General features: G+C 41.3%; 1 long non-coding RNA gene across 1 annotated transcript; it reads right to left on the bottom strand.

Moving 5' to 3' along the window:
• Positions 1-3,930, bottom strand: LOC148894681 (uncharacterized). Its single transcript, XR_016115846.1, has 2 exons — positions 373-3,930; positions 1-104 (listed from the first exon to the last, which is right to left on the bottom strand). It is a non-coding gene; the product is annotated as an uncharacterized LOC148894681 (long non-coding RNA).
• Between the last annotated feature and the right edge of the window lie 6,338 nt (positions 3,931-10,268).

The following is a 10,268-nucleotide window of genomic DNA, read 5'->3' as shown; positions in this document are numbered from 1 at the left end:
TGTCTTTTTATTTCTTTTATTTCTGCAACACAGTATGGCAGAAGGGATGGGTGAAGTCGCATGGGTTTCGTCTTGTGATTAACCTGAATCTCCTCGAGATTGTTCTCAAATGCAAAACATTGTAGATAACAAAATAGAATTAACAACGTGTGATCGTATAGTGGTTATTTACAGAAAAAGAGAATACAACACAAGTTCACTGTTATTTACAAGATGTCCCTGAACGCATCATGGGCGGAGACTCGGCAGAACACGCGGTGCGCTTGTAATGGCTGGCGCACAGTTCAACCAGCCACGGACACTCACGGGCAAATGAGACACGACACAAGAAACTAAATATTGTTCAATAAAACGAAATGAAACAATTATTACCTGCAACACAGTATGGCAGAAGGGATGGGTGAAGTCGCATGGGTTTCGTCTTGTGATTAACTGCGCAATAGAAAAGCACTATGAAGCTAAGTTCCACTCGACAAAACGTGAAGTAAATAATGACACAAAAAGTAATCTGGACTCGAATGAATAAGGGAACTAATTAGATAACACTAGACAGTAAAAAAGGGGAAACAAAATAAGATATTGTCATGAAAATGCGCGTTAATCAAGACCAACAGAAAATTGCGACTCACCCTGAATCTCCTCGAGATTGTTCTGGAAACTATGGGCGGGACATAGTGCCACACTGTGCGCCGTTGCGTCACTTCCTTCATAATTTAATAATCTAAGCGCACAACTCCGTTACATACACCCCCCTTAAATTATGCAGAAGTGAGGCAACATACACACGGAAGACAACAGAAAGACCAACAGGCACAATAGACAAGGTTATCGGGCAAGGATGTACAAGAATGCTGTCTAATTATGTCACTCATCTGACCAACTACGTCAGGTGACTGGAGTAAGGGATCTGTCGCCGGTGTGTCAGGGTCTGTGTGCTCGTCGGAGATGCACTGTACTGGGTCTGGGAAGGAACTCTGTCCCCACTAACATAAGTGGCCTCAGCTCGCACCTGCCCATTCCCCTCTGTACAAACTACATCACCCTGCATAGCACTACATAACTGTGACAGACTGGAGAAAGGTATCTGTTGCTGGTGTATCAGTTGTCTGTGCGCTCGTCGTAGATGCACTGCACTGGGTCTGGGAAGGAACTCTGTCCCCACTAACATAAGTGGCCTCAGCTTGAACCTGCCCATTCCCCTCTGTACAACCTACACCACTCTGGATTGCACTATACAACTGTTACACGGTTGGGAAGCCTCTACCAACACACTCAAAGGTGTGCTACTTGTTACATGTAAGGAGCTCATTCTTAGACTTAACACACGAAAACACGTACATGAAAAAAAACACACTAATTGCAAAACAGCAGGTCAGACAATTAACACACTACATGTATTTCCAAAACGGGGGTCGACACACCGTCCACCGAGTGATGGGACTGCACAGCGTCTTCATTGTGCAGCATCGCGGTCCCGGTCCGAAGTGGAGAGTCACTTGTGATCCGGGTCACGGCACCAATGTGACGGGTGTCACAACAGTGACTGTCTTCATCTCCACGATGCTGCCGTATTAATGAAGACGAGACGCGTGGATGTGTCTTTTTATTTCTTTTATTTCTGCAACACAGTATGGCAGAAGGGATGGGTGAAGTCGCATGGGTTTCGTCTTGTGATTAACCTGAATCTCCTCGAGATTGTTCTCAAATGCAAAACATTGTAGATAACAAAACAGAATTAACAACGTGTGATCGTATAGTGGTTATTTACAGAAAAAGAGAATACAACACAAGTTCACTGTTATTTACAAGATGTCCCTGAACGCATCATGGGCGGAGACTCGGCAGAACACGCGGTGCGCTTGTAATGGCTGGCGCACAGTTCAACCAGCCACGGACACTCACGGGCAAATGAGACACGACACAAGAAACTAAATATTGTTCAATAAAACGAAATGAAACAATTATTACCTGCAACACAGTATGGCAGAAGGGATGGGTGAAGTCGCATGGGTTTCGTCTTGTGATTAACTGCGCAATAGAAAAGCACTATGAAGCTAAGTTCCACTCGACAAAACGTGAAGTAAATAATGACACAAAAAGTAATCTGGACTCGAATGAATAAGGGAACTAATTAGATAACACTAGACAGTAAAAAAGGGGAAACAAAATAAGATATTGTCATGAAAATGCGCGTTAATCAAGACCAACAGAAAATTGCGACTCACCCTGAATCTCCTCGAGATTGTTCTGGAAACTATGGGCGGGACATAGTGCCACACTGTGCGCCGTTGCGTCACTTCCTTCATAATTTAATAATCTAAGCGCACAACTCCGTTACATACACCCCCCTTAAATTATGCAGAAGTGAGGCAACATACACACGGAAGACAACAGAAAGACCAACAGGCACAATAGACAAGGTTATCGGGCAAGGATGTACAAGAATGCTGTCTAATTATGTCACTCATCTGACCAACTACGTCAGGTGACTGGAGTAAGGGATCTGTCGCCGGTGTGTCAGGGTCTGTGTGCTCGTCGGAGATGCACTGTACTGGGTCTGGGAAGGAACTCTGTCCCCACTAACATAAGTGGCCTCAGCTCGCACCTGCCCATTCCCCTCTGTACAAACTACATCACCCTGCATAGCACTACATAACTGTGACAGACTGGAGAAAGGTATCTGTTGCTGGTGTATCAGTTGTCTGTGCGCTCGTCGTAGATGCACTGCACTGGGTCTGGGAAGGAACTCTGTCCCCACTAACATAAGTGGCCTCAGCTTGAACCTGCCCATTCCCCTCTGTACAACCTACACCACTCTGGATTGCACTATACAACTGTTACACGGTTGGGAAGCCTCTACCAACACACTCAAAGGTGTGCTACTTGTTACATGTAAGGAGCTCATTCTTAGACTTAACACACGAAAACACGTACATGAAAAAAAACACACTAATTGCAAAACAGCAGGTCAGACAATTAACACACTACATGTATTTCCAAAACGGGGGTCGACACACCGTCCACCGAGTGATGGGACTGCACAGCGTCTTCATTGTGCAGCATCGCGGTCCCGGTCCGAAGTGGAGAGTCACTTGTGATCCGGGTCACGGCACCAATGTGACGGGTGTCACAACAGTGACTGTCTTCATCTCCACGATGCTGCCGTATTAATGAAGACGAGACGCGTGGATGTGTCTTTTTATTTCTTTTATTTCTGCAACACAGTATGGCAGAAGGGATGGGTGAAGTCGCATGGGTTTCGTCTTGTGATTAACCTGAATCTCCTCGAGATTGTTCTCAAATGCAAAACATTGTAGATAACAAAACAGAATTAACAACGTGTGATCGTATAGTGGTTATTTACAGAAAAAGAGAATACAACACAAGTTCACTGTTATTTACAAGATGTCCCTGAACGCATCATGGGCGGAGACTCGGCAGAACACGCGGTGCGCTTGTAATGGCTGGCGCACAGTTCAACCAGCCACGGACACTCACGGGCAAATGAGACACGACACAAGAAACTAAATATTGTTCAATAAAACGAAATGAAACAATTATTACCTGCAACACAGTATGGCAGAAGGGATGGGTGAAGTCGCATGGGTTTCGTCTTGTGATTAACTGCGCAATAGAAAAGCACTATGAAGCTAAGTTCCACTCGACAAAACGTGAAGTAAATAATGACACAAAAAGTAATCTGGACTCGAATGAATAAGGGAACTAATTAGATAACACTAGACAGTAAAAAAGGGGAAACAAAATAAGATATTGTCATGAAAATGCGCGTTAATCAAGACCAACAGAAAATTGCGACTCACCCTGAATCTCCTCGAGATTGTTCTGGAAACTATGGGCGGGACATAGTGCCACACTGTGCGCCGTTGCGTCACTTCCTTCATAATTTAATAATCTAAGCGCACAACTCCGTTACATATATATATATATATATATATATATATATATATATATATATATATATATATATATATATATATATATATATATATATATATATATATATATATATATATATATATATATATATATATATATATATATATATATATATATATATATATATATATATAATATAGCTCCACACTCAGAGGCCTTAAGAGCCTTGCTTGCCAATCAAGCCCTGATCAGCTGCAGGTGTGTGGTTTTAATTGCTGCCTTCCACCAGATGGGGCCAAGACTCTCTCTGGGTGGAGCCATCTTAGGGGGATGTATTTGCCTTCCAGGACACAGCCTCTCGTGACATCACACAATATATATACAGTAAAGTCTCGTTATATCGATATTCAAGGGAGTTCGAAAAAATATCGATATAACCGGGACTATCGATATATCCGACCCTGTTTTCATGTAATTTTCTCCGTGCGTGCATAGAAATAGTATCGATATAACCGGGACTATCGATATATCCAATATCGATATAACGAGACTTTACTGTATATACAGTAAAGTCTCGTTATATCGATAGTACCGCTTATTACGATACTATTTTCATTTCCCTTGCACATTTCTAGTCTTTTTATGTATAATTCGTACCGTTTAGTACGATACCCGGTTGTTACAATAATCCGGTTATTACGGTGCTCCTTTTCATCCCCCGCCGGCCATTTTTGTTGTTTATATCGATATATATATATATAAGTACCGCTTATTACGATACTATTTCTATGAACGCAAGGAGAAAATTACATGCGCGCAGGGTCGGATATATCGATAGTCCCGGTTATATCGATATTATTTCGGACTCCCGAGAATATCGATATATATATACAGTAAAGTCTCGTTATATCGATACGCAAGGGAATCCGAAAAAATATCGATATAACCGGGACTATCGATATATCCGATCCTGTTGGGGGGGTGCGTAAATGCGGCATCTTTGTTATGGCATGTAATTTCATCATTGGGTTCATGGATTGCGTATCTAACATGTTTTTTGTACAGTAGTGAAGTGAAAAATAAAGTTGTGCATAAAATAAAAACGTCTTTACACTTTTTAATGACTATTTCCTTTCAAAAATGCAACCTACCAATGCTAAATCGTCAAGTTCTATTCACACGAAGCCACGAACGCCAGCATGTACAATCATATGAAAAACAGTGATTGTTGCAAACAATAAAGATATCTGGATGCAACACAATTAAATACTGTACATGGATGAAAAACCAAAACTGCAACGTTTACATAACTTACGTGACGTTCGAGAGTGCCTGAATAGAATGCCGGCGCGCAGCTGTGACGTTACAACACCTTTTTGACTGACTCAAGAAACACAAAAAGTGATGTTGGTTGCCCTTTAATGCACAGTATGGAATGTACAGTCATTTTCAAAATCATGACGCTTCAGCAGACAACACAACAAACATTGTTGCAAAAAAACGCTTGCATTCATGTAGCAGTACATGTACATAACACTGCAATTAGTATGTATGTAAGCTATTTAAAAAAGTCATCAATCTTCTTCTGCTTCCCATTTTTATATTTTAATATGAACACTTCCATCTTGTTTAACGTTTCTAAAAAACCGGATGCATTTTCTACGGATTCAAAGAAAGATCGCGTGTCCGCAACCCCTTGCAACGCTTTTGTCGAAGTTGCAAAAGGTGTGCATTCAGTCGCTTCTTCTTCATCGTCATCAGCATCATCATCATCACGGGAATCTCCTGTGGCATACTTGGCTTTGACCCGCGCTGCGATATCCGCATCTGATGAGCTTGGGAATGTCGCAATGTCTTTGTCGACTGCGACATACGATGCAATGTCGGCGACTTTTAGCTTTTCAGCCAACACTGCAAGAGGAATGTTGTCGTCATCCTCTTCGTTAGCTGCAGATGTTTCCTCACTGCACCCTGGATTTTCAAATTTGCAGTGACGGAAGCAGTTCTTGATGGTGTTTTCGGACACCGTGCTCCACACTTTGGAAATTGCTCTGATGGCATCCAAAACAGTCCATTGTTGAAGACACACGAGCAGCCGTCTGATACACACGAGCTGCCGTCTGAAAATGGCGTCTGCTCGGGAGAGCTGCTCACGTAACCAAGACAGGTGACCAAGTCGACCAATGGCGTGACCGATATATCGATATAAACAACAAAAATGGCCGGCGGGGGATGAAAAGGAGCACCGTAATAACCGGATTATCGTAGTAACCGGGTATCGTACTAAACGGTACTAATTATACATAAAAAGACTAGAAATGTGCAAGGGAAATGAAAATAGTATCGTAATAAGCGGTACTATCGATATAACCGATATCGATATAACGAGACTTTACTGTATATATATATATATATATATATATATATATATATGAGATGCCAGACTCGCACAAAACCTCCTCCTCCATTCAACGCCACACTCCTCTGAGGAAATTTTCAATTTCCCCGACACCTGTAAACACGAGAGGAGCGCCCTGAGGGACCCCATGAAGGACGGTGACTGGATGTTGTGGACTTTTTTAGAGGGATGGCTGGCAGGTAATGGAACAAACCTTGTGGCTATTTTGCATCAAATCTTTTTCAGGGAGGGGAATAGAGAAGTGGGGACGGGGGATTAGGGGTGGGATTTTGCTGGGAAAGTCTTGCTGTGTAAGGCCACCTCGAAGGAAAACAAGCTTTTGAATTTAGCTTTGCAGTGACAGCAAAGCTAAATTTCAAAGCTTGTTCAACTTTTGACCGTAAAATGGCAGACACATGCAGAATACAGTGATACCTCAACTTACAACCCCTTATCTGACGAACTTTTCGGTTTACGAACGTTAAATTTGTGAAAATTTTACCTCGGCATACAAACGTTTTTCGGGATACACACGGAACTGCCTCAATGAGTGATGTGTCATTCGCAAATGAGCCCGTACTTCTAACAACAAAATGTCAGCCAACTGTTTTTGTCTCCTATTCCCCGCCCCAGTCTTCGGTTAAAGCCATGTGATTGGTCAAGAACGCAGCAGTGTAGGGGTGGGGGTTACAGACAGGCAGACGACAGAGAGAGAATGAGCAAATGGTTAGAAAAAAGTGAAATTAGGACTCTTTTCAACGTTGATGGTTCAAAGTGTAGACCGCAAATATTGCATCAATCAGGCTCCACAAACAACTCGCACAAGCCATCTGTACACTTGAGGCAAAGAGCTATCAACTCAGCTAAACAGAACACAATTGATGAGGAACTAGATAAAATTATCACAGAGAAAGCACCTACAAGGGATCATTCCTCAAGATGGTGAAAGAACAAGGTTACGTTCCTCATCAAGTGTTCAATGCTGAGGAAACCGGCCACTCCATTCCATCAAGCCATCAACGGCCATCACAAAGGTAAATATACCAACTTTATTATATAGTACAGTTTATTTCTTTAATTATAATAGTATAGCAAATTTATTATACATAAAATAATGTATATTTTGTGTAGTTTTAAGGCTTAGAAAATGAAAAAGTAGAAAATTATGTTTAATGGGGACCTGGGAATGGATTATTCTCATTTTAACGGTTTCCTATGTAAAATTAATTTTTGGAATACACATTTTTCATCTTACACACTCTGTCTGGGAACCAATTAAGTTCATAAGCCAAGGTATCACTGTATAACTTCGGTTACAGACCGCGAATGAGAAATGCATGTAAGAGCATTTGTCCCTTTTTATATAATAATAATAATAATAATAATAATAATAATAATAATTTCTTTTGAAAACTAGCATGCTTAATTGGTTTATGTTTCTAAAATATCAATATCGGCAAAAGCAAAAATAGTCATTTTCGAAACATTTCCAATTTGAAATAAAGCTTCAATAATGTAACCTGAATTGTATCAGTTAACGGAAGAAATTGCAGAGACAAGTATTCCCCCTACAAAATTATTTTCGGACATTTGTTTCGTTTCTGCTGAAGAACGCTATACACTAAAAAGTAACAAGTTTAAGAATGTATTTGACCTTATGTCAAATGTCAACAACTGAGGTCCCAGTTTGTATTACAGTAAAGACTCGTTATATCGATAATCTCGGGAGTCAGAAAAAATGTCGATATAACCGTACTACCGATATATCCGTCCTGCGCCGAACTGCATTAAAAAAAAGGGGGTGGGGGGGCGATACGTAAATGGCAGATCTTTGATATGGCATGTAATTTTATCATTGGGTTCATGGATTGCGTATCTAGCATGCTTTTTGTACAGCAGTGAAGTGAAAAATAAACTTATGCATAAAATAAAAACGTCTTTACACTTTTTTAATGACTATTTCCTGCAACCAATGCAAAATCCTCACCATGTTCTATACACACGAAACCACGAACGCCAGCATGTACAAACATATATGAAAAACAGTGACTGTTGCAAGCGATAAAGATATCTGAATACAACAAAATTATATACATGTATGGAAAACGAAAACTGCAACGTTTACATTACTTACGTTGTTGAAGTGTTTTGCGGCACGTTGAACTCTTTCGCGATGGAGGATATGCTCCTTGTTGGATTCTCCTCGACAGCCACTATTGCCTTGTACTTCGTTCCGAGATCACAATTCTTCCGTTTCCCCATGGTTTAAATTGGTGTTGAACAACAGTACTGTATACAAGTTCTGCTACGCCTTTTTTATTGTGCTCGCGTATGACAGTTCAAAAGACGGAAGATGGTAGAAAATGGTCACGTGACCGAGTCATGTGACCAGCTCCCGTGCCTTGCGCAGTGTAGCAGACGCCATTTTCTACCACGTGACCAGTCACGTCACCAAGCGACGTGACCAACGGCGTGACCGATACACATTTCGATTATGGTGTTACTGTATAGAAACCCCGAAGCAAATATCGATTCACCTTAAGTGTCTTTTGTATCGATATAAACATAGCAAAATGGCCGGCGGGAGATGAAAAAGAGCACCGTAGTAACCGGATTATCGTAATAACTATAAATCGTACTAAACGGAACTAATTATACAGAAAAAGACTCGAAATGTGCACGGAAAATGAAAATAGTATCGTAATAAGCTCTATTATCAATATAACTGATATCGATATAATGAGACTTTACTGTATTTCCAGGAGATTTGTTGAGTCTGTCACCTTAGAGCAGGGGTCGGGAACCTTTTTTGACTAAGAGAGCCAAAAGTAATATATTTATTTAGCAATGTTTTTCAGTGAGAGCAACACACACGCGCACACACACACGCACACACACACACACACACACACACACGCACGCACACACATACACACACACACACACACACACACGCACACACACACACACACACACACACACACACACACACACGCACATGCACACGCACACGCACACACACACACACGCACACACACACGCACACACACACACACACACACGCACACACACACACACGGACACACACGTACACGCACACGGACACGCACACATGCCTTAGAGATATTGAAGTTTCTTTCAACATGAAGAATAACAGGGATGTTGCTTACGGTCTGATAAAACAAAGTGTTCAACTTTTTTAACTTGCAATACTATTAAATGAATGAATGTCCAATGGTGGTGAGTCACTACAAAGACAAACATGGGTCATTATCACTGTGATCTTAACACCATTTTGGGTGGCTGTTGCTCTCCGGAGGCTTTCTCCTCACCTTAGGGGACAAACAAATACAAGGCAAGTGTGGGCTCTGTCACATGCAAATGAGCAATGCCCAACTTTCATTTTCTTCACTCAACCATTTGTCGGTTTTTGTAGTCTTTTGGATTGGATATTTTCATTTGACAAAGGGGATGAGCAGTGCCGGTTATTAAAGGTTAATTGGTTTTGTCCACGGGCATCCCTGCGGACGCTGTCTGGGCTTGGGTCTTCTCGCGGTAGTGGCTCGGAAAGGACTATAATTTGATTGACTTTCACTTGTTTTTTTTCATTGACAGTGAAGCGACCTTTCTGGTCAGTAAACGTATTGATGGCCAGTCGCTTGGCACTCAACACGTCAATGTGCTGTTCAATCTTGTCATGTTGGTTTGTCTTTATGTGTCATTGATTGAGCCCACGTGTTTGCCAGCAATCTAATAGACAGCAGTCTCATTCACTGTCTACGGCTAGTTAAACCTTGCTTGAGTGCCGCTTCATCCCCACTTACATTTCGTTATTCTATGATGAGTGTCTCATAAGAAAGCATCTTGTAAATCTGTGACAGCTGTTTTTGGTTTGTCTCTTGACACATCCCTTTTTTAAAAAACGTTATTTATTTATTTTTTTAAGATAAAACCCTTCTCATATTGTACGTTG

Source organism: Hippocampus bargibanti, linkage group LG08, assembly GCF_051943395.1.
Source record: "Hippocampus bargibanti isolate YZ-2025 linkage group LG08, ASM5194339v1, whole genome shotgun sequence".
NCBI classification, from domain to species: domain Eukaryota; kingdom Metazoa; phylum Chordata; class Actinopteri; order Syngnathiformes; family Syngnathidae; genus Hippocampus; species Hippocampus bargibanti.
Note: the sequence above shows the minus strand (reverse complement) of the source record. Positions and strands in the feature narration are given on the sequence as shown.